Genomic DNA, 6,529 nt, shown 5'->3' on the forward strand with positions numbered 1-6,529 from the left:
ATGAACATGTTAATTATCTTAAGTAAATTTTAATTATTAATACTTAAAATACTTTTATTTATTAGTTTAGGACAACTATATGTTCACATTGTACTATCAATGCAAGATTTACATTGCAGACAATTATACTATACATGTTTGTTTAGAATCAATGTAAGATTTACATTATAGATAATGATACTATACACATTTGCAAAAAATATACAATATTGTACACATTTGTTTAGAAACAATGTAAATATACAAGGTAAACTATGTATTTTCTATTAGTTTATTTCAAATTTGTTAAGATCTAAATGTTTTTTTTTTTTTAAAAAAGATTTAAGATAATTAAAAAAATTACTTTTGTTGTTGGGCTTACTATTTCTCCCAAATTTTAGAGAAAATTGGTTTATTGTTAGGCGTTTTTTTTTTTTTTTTTTTTTTTTTTTGTTTAAAAAGATCAAAACATTATTAAGAGAATCGTAATTAAACTTATTTCAAGTGGGTTTTAAAAAATTTAGGGTTAAAGTGTTCAAATTTTTATTTTAGATGGGTAAAATAACCAAAAAAAAATTATCTCAGGGGGTTCATTTGAACCCCCTGAACTATGCATGGCGCTGCCCATGAGTCCATGGATAGGGATACAGTTGTATAGACAATCAAGTAGTCAAAGTATTCTTCGGCATTTTAGAAGCCTATGCTTTCCATGTTCATCATTCAAAACTTTCAGAAGGTTACCTATGCCTTTAGGATTTGATTCACAAAACAGCATGACTCCATGAATATATGTTGCAATAAAATCGCCACAATATCAACGACTTCTTCATTCAAGAAGTATTTGTTTGTTCCTATTATGAATCGTGCATGGGGATTCTTTGCTTCATAACATGAAAAAATCTTTTTTTGTTTTTGTTTTTTGCTTTGTCATCTAGTAGGGCTGCGTGACTGAAATATGGAGTGAGTCGAATTCTTTAGAGTACTAATCTGTTTTCTGTTAATTCGTTGAAGCTTTTGCAATTGATTAAGAAAAAGGAAATAATTGAATTAATAGATTTCATAACTTATATAGAGAGAAATAAATTAGTATATATACATTGAAAAAGTTGTTTTCTTATACCTTAACTTGATTCCCAATTATAGTGTTGCTGAATCATTTCCCACCTTTGAAAATATTTCCACCAACATGTCATTTGGAAGATTTTGAAAAGTATTCATATTTTTTTTTGTTTGAAATAGTGTTCTAATAAATCATCCACTGTTTATAATAAAATATTTTTAAAGATTCATAGGATCATATTAAATTACAATAAATGATAATAATGAGTTTTTAGACTTTTTAAATGAATATACATGAATTTTGATAGGCAAATGTTTAAACTTATCTACATTCTTGTATTGAAAATGGTTCTTAATGAATTTGGACGTGTGAAGTGTTTGGTTAGATCAAATCGTGGAATTGAATTGTAGTGATGCTATTAATGTTAAGCTTGGGTTATTTAATAAGTTTCATGATATTATTACAGATGGAAATATTCAATTGTTCCTATTCATATTAAGAATGATTTATTAAACATATAGGACATTAGTTTTTGTCCTATGGGTAATTATGTTTTATAATAAAATATGAGAATGTACTTAAAAAGATTAAAAAAAAAAAATTTACATTACATATGTACACAACAAAGTAATTTCATTATCTTGTTTCTTTGATAATTCTTCTTAATCTTTCAAAAGATTAAATCCATACATAAAATTTAATTATTATTTTACATTTTTTTAGCTATTAATCGGTTGACATCCTAAACATTCTCTATAATTTTATAATCCATTGACTAAGACCATTTTCACCCAATAATATGTAGACAACTATATTACGTAAATGTCAAGGTTGAAGGGATAGGGTAAAAAAAATAAGCGGTTATTAGTTGGTTAAACTAATTGAGATCCAACTAAATTTCAATCAATTTTTGTATGCAACGAAAAATATTTTGAACATATGTCATGCAATTTAAGCAAGTAAAAAAAAAAATATACAAAAGGTTAGGAAAATGAAATGATCAAAATTAGTTGACTATATCTAAGCCCTCTGGTGAGCAAAATTAAGCTTTAATAATCACCCATTAAAAAAAAATTTTCAATAATCATCAATTTTTTCAAGCATATAATAGTGAACCTTTGTTGTGCTGCATAACCTAAGTCTTTTTGTTTCAGCCAAAGTTTAGTATACCAAAACCAGTAATAAAGGATGCACACTCTATCAAATATTACACAAGCTTATTAATGAACTTACTAAAACCTTGCTCATAGGTCATGTGACAAATCCATTAAACTAGTATGAATGTATTGATTTTTCAGATTACCTTTTCAATATTCAGAAATCATAAAATACATAAAATAGTTCTTGACAATGTAATAAATCACATAAAATAGTTATAGACAATGTCATAAACCAAATAATTTAAAATAAAAATTCCCAATAATGTTTTCTTTTTTCTTGAATGCCATGAGCTTTCTCTTTGTCCCATCCTTAGCGACTTTTAGGTATTTGGGATACCTTCTAGATCTACAATGCAACAATTCACGTTGAATTATATTACTGATAAAAAATTGGCTATCCTAATTGCAATTATCAATACAATAATGGAAGGTTAAATTGTCAAAAGTAAGGTGGAGTACAATGTGATTTATGATCATGAGGATAAATGCATATATAATAAGCTAAATAATAATGAAGGTGTCATTATTTGTTTATATGTTGATGACTTACTTATATGTGGAACTAGCCACAATGTTGTGCATGATACTAAATGTTTTCTTGCCTCTAAATTTGATATGAAAATTTTGGTTGGGGCAAATGCTATTTTAGGCATCAAGATCATTAAGGATAATGATTGCAATGTATTGTGACAATCTCATTATGTGAGGAAAAAAAAAATTAAACACTTTGATATGTGACCTATGCCTATTATGTATGATTTAAAGGTGCACTTGGTCAAAAATGTGGTGATAATGTTTCACAAGATAAGTAAGCACAAATTATTGGTTGTTTAATATTTTTGACAAACTGTAGTCACCCTAATATTTCATATGATGTTGGTAGATTGAATAGATACACTCATAGTCCTAGTGTTGAGCATTAGGATACAATATCTATATCATTGATATATTCAAAGGGGACTTTTAGTTTTGTTTGTCATATTGTGGTTATCCTGTTGTTTTAAAAGGATATTGTGATGCTAACTGGATCTCTGATACAGATTATGTAAAGCCCACTAGTGGATATGTGCTCACACTAACTGGAAGGGCTGTCTCTTGGAAGTCATCCAAGAAGACTTGCATAGTGAGATCTAATATGGAAACAGAGTTAATGGCTTTAGAGAAGGCTGGGTCCAAAGCTATATGGCTTAGGAGTTTATTAATTGATATGCCTCTATTTACTAACTCTGTTGTCTCTGTTTGCTTTCCTTGTGATTGTCAGACTGCCATAACACGTGTTAAGAGCAAAGTTTATAATGGGAAAAGTCGACATATCCAATTGAGGCTAAGGCAACTTATTGATAATGATGTTATGTCATTGGATTTTGTGAAATAGGAAAAGTCGACATATCCAATTAAGGTTAAGGCAGCTTATTGATAATGATGTTATGTCATTGGATTTTGTGAAATAGGAAAAGTCGACATATCCAATTGAGGCTGAGGCAACTTATTGATAATGATGTTATGTCATTGGACTTTGTGAGGTCTGAAAGGAACTTGGCCGATCCTTTGACCAAACCACCAGTAATGAGGCTAGTGAGTGAGACATCTAGGGGGATTGGACTGATACCCAAGTTGCGACACTGTGGCTAATGCTCAACCTTTATGATGGGTGATTTCACGCAAGAGGTTAAATGGGTAGAGGTCATTAATGGTCCATGGGCACTGTCATTTGTTACGTGTTTTCCGCTATCTCGGTAAGGAGATTAGTAATGAGTCCATCCCTATGGTGTGAGACAGTGCTAAGTTGCAGAATTTGGTGAGGTTGAGCTTTAGGCTCTTAATGGATCCATATCCCTACCTATTGGGATGGGGTGTATCTGCACGCACTCCTGATGGATGCCACCGATTAAGTTGCAAATTGTTGGAGGTTGAGCTTTAGGCTCTTAATGGATCCATACTCCCTACTTGTTGGGATGGGGTGTTCTGCACGCACTCCTAATGGATGCCACCTATGTGTGAGTGGAAGTTGTGCCGCTTTCTATGAGACTTTTTGGGTAGGTCTCTAGAGCTCTCATGAAACCCAGTGGCGCATGGCCTGGATAAGGCGCCAACTCGCTTAAGAACAACCCTGATAAAGAAAGTTATGTGGGTGGTAAGTTTGGTTTACTAATAACTTGGTTAAAAGAGTTTTAACTCCACCATTGTCTTTTAGTTCCTGCTTATTTATCCTATGTATGGTTAAAACCTTATGGTACCATATTGATGCATGCTTTCTTTAGTTGCTTGCCTTTCCTATTTTGTGTTTGTAACATGTGGGGGATTGTTGGTGTGGGTGTGTGTACCAAACACTTTTATTCTTATTAATTTTCTAGCCGTTGGAAATTTATGAGAAAAATAGCCGTTGGGCAATTATGAGAAAAATAATCGTTAGACAATAATTGATAATATTGCGGTTGGGCTTTTAAGGGTTATTAGTAACCAATAACTATAAACTATTATCTTCAAAAGTAGCCTATATAATACTCATCATAACACACTTTCTAAAGGGTCTTTTTTACTACTCTATATTTTAGAAATACACAAGTCTACTATCTTTCTCTCCCACATATTTTTTTCTACAAGAATAGTTGTTCTAAGGAAAGGCAATAGAGGGTTGTTCTTAAACCTTTTGTGAGTGGAAGTGCGTACATCACAAAGGTCGACGCTATAGTCTAATCCTGGGGGGTTGTTTGGCCAAGAGAACCAATCACACCAAGTTTTACTTTGGGTGGCACGAATCAACCTTTAAGGACAACGCTTTCGCAGCGTGATTTTATAGCATTGTGAGATTATTCTAAACTCCTTTTTATTTTATGTTCTTGCTAATTATTTGGGATATTATATTTTGTATCAAAACTTGTTTATTCACTAAAATATTTCCAACATACAATTGACAAGTTTATTACTGGCCTCCTTCTAGTGCAATTAGACCTTCCTAGTGTACTGCCTAAACAGTCTATTGTGATTTTTTTTTTTTTTTTTACTTAATCTCATAATTTAATTTCCTAGGCTTCTCATTAGAATTTTTTATTCTTAAGTTGATGCTTAAAGAACATAAAGATGTTTTATGGTTAGTGTTATCTGGTTTGTTAGTTTTGTGACTATAGATGGTATTTGGATTGTTTGTTAGTTTTCATAACAAACAACTCAAGCCTTTTGAATTGCCTTTTTGAAAATATCTAAATCAACCAAGCTCCACAATCGAGCAAAGCATTTTCTATCTCATACATGGTTCATGTAATAGTTATAAAAATTTAAATCAAAAAGGAAGAATATGTAAATGAAGTCTTGACATACCTAATTGGCATATCTATGTAGAAATTTAGACCAAAAAGAGTTCTAGGAGCACCTAGATTAGAGGGAAAAAAAGGAGCAATAATTACTTCACTGCAAGGACATTGAAGAAAATGGGAAATAAGTATAACATCCAAATTGGGGTGAATAGTGCTTGATAGAAAGCTAAATTTGAAAGTGTAGATTTAATATTCTAATAAAAGCATAATCATTATCTTTTGCCAATTGGGAAGATGAGGGAACCAAGGAAGACAATGGCAAACTCATGTAATTTTTCAATTCACTATTATAGAGGAAATGATAATATTAGATATTACACGGCCCAAGGCATTACCTGGTGGCCATGTCGTCAAATTGTGCCTAGGTTGTTTCACACTTTAGTGCAACAGCAACAACCTATTAAGGATTATTAAAAAAAAAATCAGGAATGAAATGCTCAAACAACAAAAATTAGACAATGGAATAAGAGGAAATTGTGATTTTCATAACTGTTCTATCTAATTATTTAAGTGGATGCAAAGAGAAAATGATTGTGCCCAAGATCCAAGTTGTTTTCTCGCTTGTGTGCGTAACACACTCTGCCATCCAACACCTGAAGTGGTTGAACATAAGTTTAGTTATTCAAATTATTTTTATTTAAAATTAGGCGCTTAACAGAGCTACTTGTAAGGAAAAAAAAGTACATTATATATATAAATATATGTGTGTGTGTGTGTGTGTGTATATATATATATATATATAGAGAGAGAGAGAGAGAGAGAGAGAGAGAGATGAGTTCAAGTTACACCTGGTATAACTCTTCCAGAATTGCACCTTTTTTTAACCATTGATTTCAATTAGATCTAATGGTTAATAACACACAAGCAGCCATGTCATCAACTTCTAAAAATAAATAATCTAATGCATTAAAAGTCATTAATTCTCTTTTAAAAAAATCATTAACTCCTTCCACCTTTCCCATCTTCTTCTTCTTCTTCTTCTCTCTAGACCACTCACGTCCTTCTCCTCCACTGAC

At 31.3% G+C, this 6,529-nt stretch overlaps 1 long non-coding RNA gene across 1 annotated transcript; it reads right to left on the bottom strand.

Moving 5' to 3' along the window:
• Positions 1–2,440: 2,440 nt before the first annotated feature.
• LOC126729173 (uncharacterized) lies at positions 2,441–6,106 on the bottom strand. The gene is made up of 4 exons (XR_007656531.1): positions 6,004–6,106; positions 5,849–5,910; positions 5,518–5,569; positions 2,441–2,545 (listed from the first exon to the last, which is right to left on the bottom strand). It is a non-coding gene; the product is annotated as an uncharacterized LOC126729173 (long non-coding RNA).
• Positions 6,107–6,529: the final 423 nt, after the last annotated feature.

The sequence above is a fragment of the Quercus robur genome, chromosome 5 (genome assembly GCF_932294415.1).
Source record: "Quercus robur chromosome 5, dhQueRobu3.1, whole genome shotgun sequence".
Classification (NCBI taxonomy): domain Eukaryota; kingdom Viridiplantae; phylum Streptophyta; class Magnoliopsida; order Fagales; family Fagaceae; genus Quercus; species Quercus robur.